The sequence below is a fragment of the Rhinopithecus roxellana genome, chromosome 7 (genome assembly GCF_007565055.1).
Source record: "Rhinopithecus roxellana isolate Shanxi Qingling chromosome 7, ASM756505v1, whole genome shotgun sequence".
NCBI classification, from domain to species: domain Eukaryota; kingdom Metazoa; phylum Chordata; class Mammalia; order Primates; family Cercopithecidae; genus Rhinopithecus; species Rhinopithecus roxellana.
Window position 1 is genome coordinate 62,644,953 of NC_044555.1, and position 18,791 is coordinate 62,663,743.

At 38.9% G+C, this 18,791-nt stretch overlaps 1 pseudogene; it reads right to left on the reverse strand.

Annotated features, from left to right (window-relative positions):
* Window positions 1-1,195: 1,195 nt before the first annotated feature.
* LOC104662962 lies at window positions 1,196-1,746 on the reverse strand (annotated as a pseudogene).
* Between the last annotated feature and the right edge of the window lie 17,045 nt (window positions 1,747-18,791).

Here is an 18,791-nt window from a genome sequence, read left to right on the forward strand (position 1 = left end):
CAAGCTCCCCAGATTTTAAAATATCACCTTTAACCCAGGTGCTCAAGGCCAAACCCCAGAACATAGGTTATTTTCCCTATCTCACATCCCTCAATTCCCATCCATGAGCAATTCTTGTTGACTTGTCCAAAATCCATCTGGAACTTGTCTAACTCCCTTCATTTCCTCAGCCACCATCACATTTCAAGCCATGCTAGCCTCTCATCTGCACCAGCTACAATGTCTCTGCCTGGTTTCCACCTTCAACCCTCCCCCACACCCCTACATTCTTCAAAGTAGCCAGAGTTCTACTTTATATTCAATACTATAAACTTGACCCCCAATTTTGACCTTATATTTTTCAGCTCTTCTATTGAGGTAATTTATTTTTCTTTGGTGCCACATCACTTTAATGGAAGAAATGATTCAATCAAAGAGAAAAAAAAATAAAAATAAATAAGTAGAGGTTTTGTAAGGGCAATATGCATGCCCAGCCCTGGCAACCACAGAAATGCATCTCCTGGCAATGGTGAAGCCGGCTTAAGTCTCAGTTTCCATTACCACTATTACTCAGAGTAAGCTTGCCAAAGAGATGCTCTGCCATGTCATCTACCAAATACCCCATCTTGCTACCCAGAATCAAGAAATGTTAGCATTTGCATATTTAAAAAGGAAAACTTTTCATGTAAAATTAAAGACCTCATTATTTTAATCCCTGCCCAATCCCATTCTCTTCACTTTTTCCCCAGAGACAACCACTAGGATGAATTCTAGACCATATTTTACACTTTACCATGCACATGCACCCACAGACACAAGGGCCTAAGACCACCCATCCCACCCTCCCTACCCCATATATCCACATAGTTTAGAAAGAAAAGATTGATGTGTTTTACAGGGACTCACAGAATACCTTCCACCTCCATCCTTAGAGACCCTGAGCTGCATGCAGATGGAGCAACCCTGGGTGTAGAGACTGCTGGACACCCTTTAAAACTTGCACGGGGATTTGCCCTAGTTCGTAAAAGGAGAGAGTTTTGTAGGCACGCCTCAACTGGACACCTTCATTGCTTTGAGAACCAGATAACTTTATTGCCAACAATGGTAAAACTGAAAGGAAAAAACTGAAGAGAATATTCTGAAAGGGCAACATGCAGGCCCCGCCTGGTGGCCCGACCCGGAAAAGGCACCTCGTGGCTGTGGGGCCTGTCTGGGCTCAGGTCTCTTTCTCACTGTGACTCAGGGAGAGCTTGTTAAACAGGTTCTCAGCCAGGCTGGCTTCCGGGGTCCACATCTTCCCCAGGTTGCTCACATAGCCACCCGGCTCTTCGATGGTCTTGACCTGTTGGTGTAGGTAGTGGCTCTCCAGGAAGTCGCACAGCTGGGCTCGCCCTTCTCTACGGCCAGCTGGTGCAGCGCCAGGAGGCTGTAGTTGACGCTCTTCTCCAGGTGGAAGGCACAATCCATGGCCTCGAGCCTGCTCTCCCAGCCTTAGTGCTTTGGCTCCCTGATGTCATGAAGGCAGATGCGGCCACTGAGCTGGTTCTGCAGCCTCATCAGTTCCTGCGCATGCTCCATCTTCTCGTCTGACTGGTGCAGGAAGTAGCGGCCAAAGTGCTCCAGGGCCATGTCGTCTCGTTCAAAGTAGAAAGCCATGGACAGGTACACATAGGAGGCGTGGAGCTCCAGGTCGATGTGGCTGTTGACGGCGGCCTCGCAGTTGGTGTGGTAGTTGTAGCACACCTGCGACAGCAGGGCAGTGGCCATCGCAGGCAGCGCGGACCGCGAGCACACAGGCAAAGGCAGTAGCGCAGGCAGCGGCAGCGGTGGTGAGGAATAGCAGATGGTGAATGGCGGGTGTGTGACCGAACCGGAAGTGGGCAGTGCAGACTGTTATGAGGGAAGGGGGATGCTTCGGGGCTGGTTGGTTTGAATGAGGAACAGACTTCAGGGGCGAGATGTGCGGCTCCAGCACCGAGTTCCATAAGTTCCACCTGAAACCTTGGCGACTGGACTTTAACCTGACCTTTTTACCTATAAAGTATTTTTAAAGTTATTTATGAATATAAGTGCAATCACTTTGAGTGAATCACCTGGTTGATTTCTTAAAGAAACTTACTACAATATTGTCAAAATGTGATTGTTTTATCAAATGTACTGCTTTTTGTGATGTCATTAGTTACACTTAATATCACAAAGCTTTATTTGAATGGCAAATATCCTCAGTGACTTCAGCATCCATACTAATGACACTTCCCATAACCTCCTTACTCACTGCCTAGACCTTATTAACTTTAGCAACCTTCATTTTTCTCTCTCTACTCATGGTCAAGTTCCCACTTCTCTGGCAGCAGAGCACCCCCTCCAAAATATCAAACAGTGAGCCTTTCCACCTTTCCATGTTTCTCACTCTTTGAACTTGTTCTTCACTCCTTTTTCTCTCCAGTATCTTAATCTTTCAGCAGCATCCTAGAAACACTTTTTTTTCAAGTCGTCGTGTCTGGATCCCCAAATGTACAATTCCAAGATCTCTTCCCTGACATGCTAGATTTGCTCACCCCTTTCACCTAAATTGCAAATTTCCTCTTCTTGGGTAAGTACAGACTTAAAAGCCTTGAGTGAATTCTTAGAGAAAGCACAACACTTTCAACTTCCTTTACTTCCATTGCCACTCAGTAAGCCTTTTTAAATTTAATCCTTCTTTTCGGTTCTATGAAATGAGTCATATTAGCGTTGTGAATTTAGGCAGTTCTTGATCTATATTTTCAGCATACTGCTACTTCATTAAAGGTATGTAGATACAGAACAAATGCAATAAGCGTTTTTTATTCCCTTCTTAGGAAGGAAGAGAGACATTGGATTCTGTGTCAAATAGATCTCAGCTGGAAGCTTGACTTCACCTATTTCAAGTTGTGTGAACTTGCATGAGTGTTTTACTCCTAGGAAGAATAGTACCAATAATGAGTTTTAAGTAATAAATTAGATGATGCATTAAACATGAGGCTTATACAGCACTTAGTTTAATGATTGCAATCCATGTGTGATAGCTATTATTTTTAAAAGTAGGCTGTCCCTGAGAAAGTTGTCTAATCATTATATAAATGCTCACCTTAGTTTTTTAACTTTAGACTCTTATGTTATAATTCCAAAAGGCAAATATAATACCTTTATTTTCTTTCCTCTTACTCTGTCCTTTTTTTATTTTCAGCTAATCACTAAAATCTCCTTTATGTTATTTCTGGTGGAAGTGTTAGAAAATGCAATCCTAAAATATGAATAGCTTTTGCAATCAATAAATCCCAAAGATTAGTCTGACAAAGTGACAAACTTCAAAAAGTAGCTTATAAAAAGGATAAACTTATATAGACTTTTTTATATTGTTGTTCTGAATTATTATTTAGTTTTGAGTATGTCTGTCTTGTTTCTCTGCCAAAATTGTAAACTTCTTAAGGTCAGGATCCTTAGATTATGTTTGTTTCTATTGCAGATCTTTCTCTTCTATAGGCTTCATAAGGATGATGTCAGAAGTGTATCTTATTTTAAATTGTTTTATTTTATTTTAATATAGTAGTATAGTAGTAGATACTGTTTTAAATTATTTAAAGAGTAGTATATCTAACTTTAGTCTGTTGAATACAGAGCCACTAAATACTGGTACTGGCATTCTGTACTTTATTTTGAAAAATTTGATAGTTCACAAAGCTGAATTTGTTTTTATTTGAGGAAATGAAGGAATCAAATATGCAATGTATAGTGGGTTTGAGTGATCTTTTAGAAGTTTGTTACTTCCCTGTGGACACCAGAAATAAAGTCTGATTAAGAAGGTAAAATTAAAATCACATGTAACTGCCAACAGCTCACATGGCAAAGAACTGGAGAAGAAGCATGCATTATGACTATTTTAAACAAATACTTAATTCATTGGCAAGCTAGAGCTTACAAGGGCCCAAACCTAAGTTATGAATTTAAAAGACAATAAACAATTCTAAATTTTTCTTCTCTGGTGTTTACATAGTTGGGCTGATACCTTCCTACCCTTACCCTGAAGGGGACCAGCCCCTCCACACCTGTGGGTGTTTCTGGTCAGTTGTAACGAGAGACTTGAGAAAAGAAAGAGACACAGAGACAAAGTATAGAGAAAGAAAAGTGGGCCCAGGGAACCAGCGCTCAGCATATGGAGGACCCGTACCAGCACCGGTCTCTGAGTTCCCTCAGTATTTACTGATCATTATTTTACCATCTCAGAGAAGGGGATGTGGCAGGACAATAGGGTAATAGTGGGGAGAGAGTCAGCAGGAAAACATGTGAACAAAGATCTCTGTGTCATAAATAAGTTTAAGGAAAGGTGCTGTGCCTTGATGTGCATGTATACAAACATCTCCACAAACATTTCCGTGCATTAAAGAGCAGCGCGGCCACTAGCACGTCTCACCTCCTGTCCTAAGGCGGTTTTCTCCTATCTCAGTAAATAGAGCATACAATCGGGTTTTACAACGAGACATTCCATTGCCCGGAGAGGAGCAGGAAACAGATGCCTTCCTCTATCTCAACTGCAAAGAGGCCTTCCTCTTTTACTAATCCTCCTCAACAGAGAACCTTTACGGGTGTCGGGCTGGGGGACGGTCAGGTCTTTCCTTTCCCACGAGGCCATATTTCATATTATCACAGAGAGAAACCTTGGACAACACCTGGCTTTCCTAAGCAGAGGTCCCTGCCGCCTTCCGCAGTGTTTGTGTCCCTGGGTACTTGAGATTAGAGAATGGTGATGACTTTTAACAAGCATACTGCCTTCAAGCACTTGTTTAACAAAGCACATCCTGCATAGCCCTAAATCCATTAAACCTTGAGTAAACACAGCACATGTCTCTGCAAGCACAGGGTTGGGGGTAGGGTTACAGATTAACAGCATCTTAAGGCAGATGAATTTTTCTAAGTACAGAACAAAATGGAGTCTCTTATGTCTACTTCTTTCTATATAGACACAGTAACAGTCTGATCTCTCTTTCTTTTCCCCACATTACCCTACCCTGCTACATGTCTACAATAATATTCATTCTTACCTTCATTTATCAAATGTGTTTATTATATGAGAATTAGGCTGGTATCTCCTAGCATTTATTGAATAATAAAAGGCCGGGCGCGGTGGCTCACGCCTGTAATCCCAGCACTTTGGGAGGCCGAGATGGGCGGATCACAAGGTCAGGAGATCGAGACCATCCTGGCTAACACGGTGAAACCCCGTCTCTACTAAAAAATACAAAAAACTAGCCAGGCGAGGTGGCGGGCGCCTGTAGTCCTAGCTACTCGGTGGCTGAGGCAGGAGAATGGCTGTAAACCCGGGGGGAGGAGCTTGCAGTGAGCTGAGATCCGGCCATTGCACTCCAGCCTGGGCGACAGAGCGAGACTCCATCTCAAAAAAAAATAATAATAAAATAAAATAAAATGAATAAATAAAACCTATCACTTCCACCTTTGATTGGGGTATTGTGTTCTCATAAGGAACTCTTCAACTTCCACATATATACATGGGGACTGGCTCCTGAAAAATGATAGAAATAAAGCTCTTTTCATTGTATTAAATGACTGAACCCCTTATTTTCTCTGGCTAATTATCTATTTTAGGGTGGAAAGAAATCAGGTTTCACTGTGCCTCTCTGATGTACAATAGACATGTGCTTGGTATACAGTTAGATCACAATTGCCCTTAAGGAGTGATTTTAAGTCCTATATATTTATGCCACTCAACAACAACTTGTGACACTGTGGTTCAATAGATTATTACAGTATTATGGAGAGTACTATCAGCTTTAGGGGGACGGCTGGCCTAAAGTAGAGGATTATATGGACATACACAACTAAAGGAAATTTTAGCAGAGAAAATTTGCTACAGCCTACTCTAACCTATTTTCAACACCCAAACATATACTCATTTAAAGCAATTTTAATATGAATATGGTGAATCTAGTTAGCAATGTTTAATAATTAAAGTGTTTGTTTTCACTAGGATTGTTATGAATACAAAATGCTTTTCCCTCAAATTGTTAGAAAGGCTGAGATATGATACTTTATTTCTTTTGTGGGATGTAATGTTATTCAAAAAGTTAAGTGCTGTGTTCCTGGACCAAAAAAAAAAGGAATCAGCAAAGTAAATTATTAAGAATCTCACAGATTTCACTTTTTGTTACATTATAAACTACAGAATTGGCTACTTCATTATCTTTCAATTACTTCATGTGTTGTCAACTTCTTCGTGATGCAAATATTTGTTGAATGATGTTGTAAATTTTTCTTACTTAAAGGCATAGTTTTTATTACACACACTAAAGATTCCGTAGTTACTCTAATGATAGAATGAAAAGAGGTCAATATCCTCAATCTCTGTTTAAATGATCAGAGATTAGGAGTGCATGGCAGGGGTATCACTGCCCATGGAATCCAATTCCATTTGGTTTCTGGCTTTTACATCCTTCCAGAGCTGAATTTATCACCACTTCTGCTACACAACTGACAAAACTGTAAATACTATGTCAGGCCAAGATAGAAAATCAGACTATAACTACTTCAAGAAACATGAAGGCATATATTTATGTTTCCTTTATTAGAGGCCCCAGCGCAAGTGTTCCTACCCTCATTTCAGTGGTTGGAACCCAAGGTTTCAAAGTGAATATTTCTTTGTTCATAAAATTGCTGAATGTCAGTATGGAAATAAGACACAATTATCAAAGTGTCACTTCATCATGAGGGAAAAAAAGTTAGAAGACTTTAACTCTAGACCTCACTCTTAACCTTAGATAACACAGTTATTTGAAGGTTTCTCAGCTATAAAATGGAAATAATATTTTTTAAATCTTTATGCCGTTAGCATCAAAAAGAAAAAATAATTATGCAAAGATGAATGGGCTTTCAAAACTTTAAGAGGCTACACAAATACAATTATATATCAGGCTCTCCTAAACTCCTTTGCTTTCTATAAACTACAGATTGGAGGTCAGATTGTTTTCTGAAGTCTCACTGGTGTTAAAAATCCAAATAGATTAAACACTGCTCCTGTTTGCCTGTATGACAACTGATACCAATGTGGGTAATTACAGTGTTGAGAAACTCACATAATTTCTCCAAGAAAGCATATTTTACTGGGATTTGCCATTTCTAATAAACAAAAGAGGGCTTACTATTGACTCTGATTTTGCAAACATATTTCTTCACGTTAAGCAATAGCTAAGATTGAGTGTGATTAAGTTGGAGGGTATCACACTGGATTAATGTGATCAAAATGTTTCTTTTCCACCATGGCTTCTTTCCTTTCTGTGTTTGTTACACCATTCTTTATTACATCTCTTCCTCCTTCTCTTCCATAAATCTACCGGCACACCCTGCTTTATTTTGCTTCACTTTATTGTGCTTTGCAGACATTGTGTTTTACACAAATTGACTGTGGCAAACCTGCACTGAGCACGTCTCTTGGCACCATTTTTCCAATAGCATGTGCTCACTTCCTGTCTGTCATATTTTGACATTTCTCACAGTATTTCAAACCTTTTTATTATTATTATATTTGTTATGGTGATCTGTGATCTTTTATATTACTATTGTAATTGTTTTGCGACACCATGAACCATGTCCATATAAGATGCGAACTTAATCAATAAATGTTGTATCTGTTCTGACTGCTCCACTAATTAACCATTCCCCCATCTCTCTCCCTCCCATAGGGCCTCCCTATTTTCTGAGACACATATTGAAATTAGGCCAATTAATAACCCCACAATGGCCTCTAAGTATTCAAGTGAAAAGAAGAGTCACATGTCTCTCACTTTAAATAAAAAGTTAAGACATTATTAAGCTTAGTGAGGAAGGCAAGTCAAAAGCTGATATAGTCCAAAAGCTAGGTCTCTTGTGCCAAACAGTTAGCCAAGTTGTGAATTCAAAGGAAAGGTACTTGAAGGAAATTAAAAGTGCTACTCTAGTGAATACAGCAATGATAAGAAAGTGAAACAGCCTTATTGCTGATATGCAGAAAGTTTGAGTGGTCTCAATAGAATATCAAAACCAGCCACAATGTGCTCTTAAGCCAAAGCCTAATCCAGAGCAAGGTCCTAAATCTCATCAATTTTGTGAAGAGAGAGAGGTAAGAAAGCAGCAGAAGGAAAGTTGGAAGCTAGCAGAGGTTGATGTATAAGGTTTAAGGAAGAAGCCGTCTTTATAAGTGCAAGATGAGGCAGCAAGTGCTGATGCAGAAGCTGCAGCAAATTATCCGAAGATTTAACTAAGATAACTGATGAAGACAGTTATAGTAAACAACAGATTTATGATACAGATAAAACAGCCTTATACTGGAAAAAGATGTCATCTATGACATATCTAGAGAGAAGAAGTTAATGCTTGATTTCAAAGCTTCAATGGACAGACTACCTCTGTTGTGAAGAGCTAATGTAGCTGATGACTTTAAGTGGAAGCCAGTGCTCATTTACTATTCCAAAACTCCTAGGCCCCTTAAGAATTATATGAAATATAACCTCCCAGTGCTCTATAAATGGAATAACAAACCCTGGGTAGTAGCACATCTGTTCACTGACTATTTTAAGCCCACTGTTGAGATCTAGTACTCAGAAAAACAGATTTCTTTCAGAATATTACTGCTTGTTGACAGTATACCAGGTCACCCAGAACTCTCTGATGGAGATGTACAAGTAGGTTAATGTTGTTTTTATGCCTACTAACACACCATCCATTCTGCACCCTGTGAATCAAGGAGCAATTTTGTTTATTATTTGTCTTATTATTTAAGAAATGCTTCTTAATGTGTTTTGTAAGGCCATAGCTGCAATGGAAAGTGATTCCTCTGATAGAACTGGGCAAAGAAGATTGAAAACTTTCTGGAAATAATTTACCATTATAGCTGTCATTAAGAACATTCATGATTCATGGGAGAAGGTCAAAATATTATTAATAGGAGTATGAGAGAAGGTGATCCCAGCCTTTATGGATGACTTTGAGGGGTTCAAGACTTCAGTGGAGGAAGTTACTGCAGATATGGTAGAAATGGCAAGAGAACCGGAAGTGGAGCCTGAAGATGTGACTGAATTACTACAATCTCATGATAAAACTTGAATGGATAAGGAGAGTTACTGCTTATGGATGAGCAAAGAAAGTGGTTTCTTGAGATTGAATTTACTCCTGGTGAAGCTGTAAACATTGTTGAAATGACCAAAAAAAAAAAAAAAAAAGATTTAGAATATTACAGAAACGTAGTTAACAAAACAGTGGCAGGATTCGAAAAGATTGACTTAAATTTTGAAAGAAGTTATATTGTGGGTAAAATGCTATCAAATAGTATCACATGCTACAGAGAAATCTTTTGTGAAAGGAAGAGTCAATTGATATGGCAAACTTCATTGTTGTCCTATTTTAAGAAACTACCATAGCCAATCCCCCAACCTTCAGCAACCACAACCCTGATCGATCAACAGCAATCAACATCGAGGCAAGACCTCTCACCACCAGCAAGATTACAACTTGCTGAAAGACCAAATGATTGTTAGCATTTTTTTGCAATATTTTTAAATAAAGTGCATACATTTTAAATATAATGCTATTACACACTTAAGAGACGACAGTATAGTGTAAACATAACTTTGATATGCACTAGGAAATCAAAAAGCTTATGTGACTTCCTTTACTGTGATATTTGTTTTATTGTGGTGGTCTGCAACCAAACATGCAATATCTCCAAGGTATGCCTTTATGTTGGGTATCAACTGTGTGATGCCCATGGCATTGGGCAATTGTATAAAGTCATCCTTTAATACTCACAAAAGTTTATTTGAGTTTGATAGTATAGTTTCCTTTTTACAGATGAGAAGATATGCACCAGGAAGTGCCAGGTTACATAACCAAAATGTGGAAAAGCAGGTATTCATGTACATGATTTCTGACCCTAATATATTGCTATTTTTATAAAGCATGCATATTAATCAATGAATTTTTATAATAGAGAAAAATCTAGCTCATTGATTTTTCTTTCAGTGACATGGAAGACTTAAATCTCCTTTTTTGTTTGTCTAGGACATCATAGCTCTTCCAATGAACCAGTGTCCCCTAAGGCATCTCAAACTGCAGGTTGGCTTACCTGCTTTGTTAATTTACAGGATAAATTCATTAATCTATTTACTCAAATATTTGAGTTTCTATTATATTTTAAATGCTGTGATGCATATTAAGACACAATGAGATAAAGGAGATAATTAACACACTGACTGGCACATATAATGTTAAAAGTAAATGACACATAGCCTTTGCTTTGTATGTAATTATAATAGAAATGATTAAAAGACATGTATTATAGTATTGGAAATGGTGTGATACATTCTATTTATTAGGAAGAAGTGAGCTAGAACTTTTTGTGAAGGAGAGACCACTTCTATCAGGGACAGCTTTGCACTGGTTATAAAAGGAGATAAGGATAGAAGGGGTTTTGATTTTTAAAATTTGAGAGAAATGCTATAGAATATTAACAAATCTGATAATTTATAGAAGCTTTTCTTCCTCAGTTATTAATAATTCATTCAGTAAATACTTTTTGAGCATCTACTTTGTGCTCTGCACTTTCTAGGTACTGGGATTTCAGAAGCTAATTAAACAGACTAAGTCTTGGTTTTCATAGAACATTTAGCTTAGAAAAGGAGAGGGAGTGGCCAAGCGTGGTGGCTCACGCCTGTAATCTCAGCACTTTGGGAGGCTGAGGCAGGCAGATTTCTTACACTCAGGAGTTCAAGACCAGCTTGGGCAACATGGTGAAACCTTGTCTCTACGGAAAGTAGCCAGGCGTGGTGGTGCATGCCTGTAGTCCCAGCTACTTGGGAGGCTGAGGTGGGAGGATTGCTTAAACCTGGGAGGTCAAGGCTGTAGTGACCTGAGATTGCACCCCTGCACTCCAGCCTAGGTGACAGAGTGAGACCCTGCTGAGAGAAAAAGAAAAGAAAAGAAGAAGGGAAATAAATACACATAAAACATCTCATAGAGATAAATGTAATATAAAAAATCAAACAGGGTGTAGTAGGGTTCTCCAAAGAAACAGAACCGTTAGAAGATAGATAGGGAGGGAGGGAGGGAGATAGATACATAGACAGATTTATTATATGAATTGGCTCATCATGTCATTCTGGAGGCCAAGAACTGCCATCTGCAAGCTGGAAGACCAGAAAGGCCAGTGGTCTAAGTCCCAGTCTGAGTCCAAAGGCCCAAGAACCTGGAGCTCTGAAGTCCTACGGCAAGATAAGATGGATGTCCCAGCTCAAACGGAATTCACTGTTCCTCCCCCATTTTGTTCTATTTGGGACATCAGTGGATTGGATGATGCCCATCCATATTGCTAAGGGTGATCTTCTTTACTCAGTCTACCAATTCAAATGCTAATCTCTCCCAGAAACCCCTTCACAGATACATCCAGGAATCATGTTTTACCAACTATTTGAGCACTTCCTAGCCCAGTCAAGTTGACACATAAAATTAACCATCACACAGGATAAGGCTGTAGAGAGTGGTGGATGGTGATAATCTGGGTAAAGTGGTCAGAGAGGGACTCTCTGAAAGTGACATCTGAAAGATTACTGAATAAAATTAACTAAATGAACATTTAGGAATGGAATACTGCAGTCAGAAGAAAGAGCAAAATTCAAAGGCTCTCAAATGAGATATTTCTCATTCTTGATGGGAACTTTAGTTTTTATTCTAAATGTTCTGGAGGGCCTTCTGAGGATTGTAATAGAGGATGAAGTTTACCTTAAAATTATGTGTGTGTGTGTATATATATGTATATGTATATATATAAATTATGTGGATATACATGTAATGTGGATATATATATACAATGGGGATACATATATAATATGGATATATATAATGTGGATATATAAATATATATTTATATTTTATATAATATACTTTTATAAATATATATTATAAAGCCTGTAATCCCAGCACTTTGGGAGGCCGAGGCAGGTGGATCACAAGGTCAGGAGATCGAGACCATCCTGGCTAACATGGTGAAACCCCGTCTCTACTAAAAAATACAAAAACTAGCCGGGTGAGGTGGTGGGCACCTGTAGTCCCAGCTACTCGGGAGGCCGAGGCAGGAGAATGGCGTGAACCTGGGAGGCGGAGCTTGCAGTGAGCCAGGATCCGGCCACTACACCCCAGCCTGGGTGACAGAGTGAGACTCTGTCTCAAAAAAATATATATAGATATATATTTTTTATATTAATATGATATATTTTATTTATATATATATTAATATAATATATTTTGTATATAAATATATTATAAATACATATTTATACAATATATATTTATATTTATAAAATATATAAATATATATTTATGTATTTTTTACATCCACATTTTATATATATATATAGTGGATAAAGAGCAAACAAAGCCTGTTTCACCCTTTCGTCTTCATGAAAACCTACGTTTGGTTGACTTTCTAGTTCTGTGTCCCATGAAACCTGACAAAAGTGGAATACCAGCATTGTTACTAGACAACTTTATATTGTTAAACATGACTCCTTACTGGCAAACTGCATCTGGACCAGAAGGATTGTAATATGACACTTGAGTGTGATGAATTTCGTAACTGGCTATGTCTATTTCCAGGATCCTGGAATGCTGCTCTCAAGTATTGGTACAAGAGATACTGACCCCTATGGAGCATTGGACTTCTAAGACAGGATTACCTCCACATTCTCCTATGTGATCCCACCACTTCATAGTAGAATTTGTACTTTGAGGACAAAGAAAACTAGCTAGCCCTATACTACTACAAACACTCTCATATAAAAGACACACCTAACACAGCCCTTCTGGCATATTGTGTTTCCTACCCTATATCCTTCTAGGTGGATCTAAGGTCAAGTATGGTCAACCGCTTTCTGCAAGACAAATTGACTATTTGAGCCTGTGGAGTATCTCTGGTGGGTACTGCATATAGTAAATACAAAATAGCTTATAGTAACATATATAAAAGGCATCAAACCCAATTTTGAATCTTGTAGACTGTTTATTAAAGGATATAAAATCTAAAGTATGAATAGAAGCAAATTACACAAAGGAGTTGTAAAAGAAGTTGACAGTTTAAGTAGGTGTGAGATTAAACAGAGTGAATGGGATGAGGAAGACAAACATGTTGAGTGTTACTTAAAACACAGGTAATGTCTGCCTCATATAAAATAATTTAGAAGTGACAAATGGACTATGAAATACAGAGATAGTCATCCTCAGGCTGACTTTTTGTCAGATATGTCTCCTGTTCAAAGAAACCGAACATTGAATGTATAAAGGTGAACACTGCTGTATGAAACACAAGACTTTGATGAAAAACCACAGAAACCAGATAACATTGATCCAGAAGGTATAATATTGACCCCTCTGAGGTATAAATAAGTAAGGGAATTTCCTAGATTTTGAAAACATCAAATCATTTCTCTAAAATATTAGATTAATTTTTTTTTTTATTATACTTTAAGTTCTAGGGTACATGTGCATAACGTGCAGGTTTGTTACATATGTATACTTATGCCATGTTGGTGTGCTGCACCCATCAACTCGTCAGCACCCATCAATTCATCATTTATATCATGTATAACTCCCCAGTGCAATCCCTCCCTCCTCCCCCCTCCCCATGATAGGCCCCAGTGTGTGATGTTCCCCTTCCCGAGTCCAAGTGATCTCATTGTTCAGTTCCCACCTATGAGTGAGAACATGCAGTGTTTGGTTTTCTCTTCTTGTGATAGTTTGCTAAGAATGATGGTTTCCAGCTGCATCCATGTCCCTACAAAGGACGCAAACTCATCCTTTTTTATGGCTGCATAGTATTCCATGTTGTATATGTGCCACATTTTCTTAATCCAGTCTGTCACAGATGGACATTTGGGTTGATTCCAAGTCTTTGCTATTGTGAATAGTGCCGCAATAAACATACGTGTGCATGTGTCTTTGTAGTAGACTAATTTATAATCCTTTGGGTATATACCCAGTAGTGGGATGGCTGGGTCATATGGTACATCTAGTTCTAGATCCTTGAGGAATTGCCATACTGTTTTCCATAATGGTTGAACTAGTTTACAATCCCACCAACAGTGTAAAAGTGTTCCTATTTCTCCACATCCTCTCCAACACCTGTTGTTTCCTGACTTCTTAATGATTGCCATTCTAACTGGTGTGAGATGGTATCTCATTGTGGTTTTGATTTGCATTTCTCTGATGGCGAGTGATGATGAGCATTTTTTCATGTGTCTGTTGGCTGTATGAATGTCTTCTTTTGAGAAATGTCTGTTCATATCCTTTGCCCACTTTTTGATGGGGTTGTTTGTTTTTTTCTTGTAGATTTGTTTGAGTTCTTTGTAGATTCTGGATATTAGCCCTTTGTCAGATGAGTAGGTTGCAAAAATTTTCTCCCATTCTGTAGGTTGCCTGTTCACTCTGATGGTAGTTTCTTTTGCTGTGCAAAAGCTCTTTAGTTTAATTAGATCCCATTTGTCAATTTTGGCTTTTGCTGCCGTTGCTTTTGGTGTTTTAGACATGAAGTCCTTGCCCATGCCTATGTCCTGAATGGTACTACCTAGATTTTCTTCTAGGGTTTTGATGGTATTAGGTCTAACATTTAAGTCTCTAATCCATCTTGAATTAATCTTCATATAAGGGGTAAGGAAAGGATCCAGTTTCAGCTTTCTACTTATGGCTAGCCAATTTTCCCAGCACCATTTATTAAATAGGGAATCCTTTCCCCATTTCTTGTTTCTCTCAGGTTTGTCAAAGATCAGATGGTTGTAGATGTGTGGTATTATTTCTGAGGACTCTGTTCTCTTCCATTGGTCTATATCTCTGTTTTGGTACCAGTACCATGCTGTTTTGGTTACTGTAGCCTTGTAGTATAGTTTGAAGTCAGGTAGCATGATGCCTCCAGCTTTGTCCTTTTGACTTAGGATTGTCTTGGCAATGCGGGCTCTTTTTTGGTTCCATATGAACTTTAAAGCAGTTTTTTCCAATTCTGTGAAGAAACTCATTGGTAGCTTGATGGGGATGGCATTGAATCTATAAATAACCTTGGGCAGTATGGCCATTTTCACGATATTGATTCTTCCTATCCATGAGCATGGTATGTTCTTCCATTTGTTTGTGTCCTCTTTTATTTCACTGAGCAGTGGTTTGTAGTTCTCCTTGAAGAGGTCCTTTACATCCCTTGTAAGTTGGATTCCTAGGTATTTTATTCTCTTTGAAGCAATTGTGAATGGAAGTTCATTCCTGATTTGGCTCTCTGCTTGTCTGTTACTGGTGTATAAGAATGCTTGTGATTTTTGCACATTAATTTTGTATCCTGAGACTTTGCTGAAGTTGCTTATCAGCTTAAGGAGATTTTGGGCTGAGACGATGGGGTTTTCTAAATATACAATCATGTCATCTGCAAACAGGGACAATTTGACTTCTTCTTTTCCTAACTGGATACCCTTTATTTCTTTCTCTTGCCTGATTGCCCTAGCCAGAACTTCCAAGACTATGTTGAATAGGAGTGGTGAGAGAGGGCATCCCTGTCTTGTGCCAGTTTTCAAGCGAGAAGAGAAACCAAAAGAAAAAAGAAGAAAAAGAAATGAACAAAGCCTGCAAGAAGTATGGGATTATGTAAAAAGACCAAATCTACGTCTGATTGGGGTGCCTGAAAGTGAGGGGGAAAATGGAACCAAGTTGGAAAACACTCTTCAGGATATCATCCAGGAGAACTTCCCCAACCTAGTAGGGCAGGCCAACATTCAAATTCAGGAAATACAGAGAACACCACAAAGATACTCCTCCAGAAGAGCAACTCCAAGACACATAATTGCCAGATTCACCAAAGTTGAAATGAAGGAAAAAATCTTAAGGGCAGCCAGAGAGAAAGGTCGGGCTACCCACAAAGGGAAGCCCATCAGACTAACAGCAGATCTCTCGGCAGAAACTCTACAAGCCAGAAGAGAGTGGGGGCCAATATTCAACATTCTTAAAGAAAAGAATTTTAAACCCAGAATTTCATATCCAGCCAAACTAAGTTTCATAAGTGAAGGAGAAATAAAATCCTTTACAGATAAGCAAATGCTTAGAGATTTTGTCACCACCAGGCCTGCCTTACAAGAGACCCTGAAGGAAGCCCTAAACATGGAAAGGAACAACCGGTACCAGCCATTGCAAAACCATGCCAAAATGTAAAGACCATCGAGGCTAGGAAGAAACTGCATCAACTAACGAGCAAAATAACCAGTTAATATCATAATGACAGGATCAAGTTCACACATAACAATATTAACCTTAAATGTAAATGGACTAAATGCTCCAATTAAAAGACACAGACTGGCAAACTGGATAAAGAGTCAAGACCCATCAGTCTGCTGTATTCAGGAGACCCATCTCACATGCAGAGACATACATAGGCTCAAAATAAAGGGATGGAGGAAGATCTACCAAGCAAATGGAGAACAAAAAAAAGCAGGGGTTGCAATCCTAGTCCCTGATAAAACAGACTTTAAACCATCAAAGATCAAAAGAGACAAAGAAGGCCATTACATAATGGTAAAGGGATCAATTCAACAGGAAGAGCTAACCCTCCTAAATATATATGCACCCAATACAGGAGCACCCAGATTCATAAAGCAAGTCCTTAGAGACTTACAAAGAGACTTAGACTCCCATACAATAATAATGGGAGACTTCAACACTCCGCTGTCAACATTAGACAGATCAACGAGACAGAAAGTTAACAAGGATATCCAGGAATTGAACTCATCTCTGCACCAAGCGGACCTAATAGACATCTACAGAACTCTCCACCCCAAATCAACAGAATATACATTCTTCTCAGCACCACATCGCACTTATTCCAAAATTGACCACATAATTGGAAGTAAAGCACTCCTCAGCAAATGTACAAGAACAGAAATTATAACAAACTGTCTCGCAGACCACAGTGCAATCAAACTAGAACTCAGGACTAAGAAACTCAATCAAAACCGCTCAACTACATGGAAACTGAACAACCTGCTCCTGAATGACTACTGGGTACATAACGAAATGAAAGCAGAAATAAAGATGTTCTTTGAAACCAATGAGAACAAAGATACAACATACCAGAATCTCTGGGACACATTTAAAGCAGTGTGTAGAGGGAAATTTATAGCACTAAATGCCCACAAGAGAAAGCAGGAAAGATCTAAAATTGACACTCTAACATCACAATTAAAAGAACTAGAGAGGCAAGAGCAAACACATTCAAAAGCTAGCAGAAGGCAAGAAATAACTAAGATCAGAGCAGAACTGAAGGAGATAGAGACACAAAAAACCCTCCAAAAAATCAATGAATCCAGGAGTTGGTTTTTTGAAAAGATCAACAAAATTGACAGACCGCTAGCAAGACTAATAAAGAAGAAAAGAGAGAGGAATCAAATAGACGCAATAAAAAATGATAAAGGGTATATCACCACCGACCCCACAGAAATACAAACAACCATCAGAGCATACTATGAACGCCTTTATGCAAATCAACTAGATTAAATTTTTCAATGGAGCCGGGCGCGGTGGCTCAAGCCTGTAATCCCAGCACTTTGGGAGGCCGAGACGGGCGGATCACGAGGTCGGGAGATTCAGACCATCCTGGCTAACATGGTGAAACCCCGTCTCTACTAAAAAATACAAAAAACTAGCCGGGCGACGTGGCGGCGCCTGTAGTCCCAGCTACCCGGGAGGCTGAGGCAGGAGAATGGCGTAAACCCAGGAGGCGGAGCTTGCAGTGAGCTGAGGTCCGGCCAATGCACTCCAGCCTGGGCGACAGAGCGAGACTCCGTCTCAAAAAAAAAAAAAAAAAAAAAAAAAAAAAAAAAAATTTCAATGGAAAGCAACTGAAAAAAAATTAGTTTCCTTGTCTGAAAATACAAGATCTTACTAAAACTAATCATAAAATTGGCCTTGGTGGGGAGAGAAATGAAACAGGATCGCATGGTCGGAGTGAAGTCCTAACAATAGGGAAGATCATAGAGGTAAGAAAAAACGTATTGAATAGAGTCTGGAATGCAGGAGCATGTATGTGTGGCTGTGTGGTGGTGTGTGTGTGTATGTTTGTGTGTGTGTGCGTGTGTGTGTGTGTGTGTGTGTGTGTGTGTAGGTAAGTTTGGTAAGTTTAGATGAGTCTGAAAGATTAACAAGAGTGTGAATTTCACCAGATCTTCATGTTACAAAAATATGCTCAAGGAGAAGACTATTTTGGAAACCATTGCAGAAATACAATAAGATATAGTGGTGACACGAACTTCAAGTTATGGTGGTGGGTTTTGAGGGAAATTCTGGGACTTGGCTTACAAAATTACATAGAAAAGACCTAGTTCTTCAGGCATATGATGCTTTCGGGCAAGCTTCAGTACAAACAAAATATTTTCACATAAACAGATAAACATTCCCTCTTGGTAGGATGAAATATATAAATATACTTCCATTTACAGATGGATTCCTTCATCATTGGAAACAGAAATACACTTCAAATCTGTGTTACAAACTTCTCACGCAAACAATTTACTTTCCTCAGAGAGTTTTACCTGTTATTTTGAAAATATAAAGAAATTGCTTGATATCTTCAATTTATGAGTGAATTTTACATTTCTACTCATGAAATGCAAAGATTAACTGCACTTGAACAGATATATGAAGATACTGAGGTTGCTGTGTAGCTTTGTTTATACAGGCCTATTTTGCAAACTAGGTTTGTCAAGGACTTGAAGTTCCCTGCTATTCTGTATCTA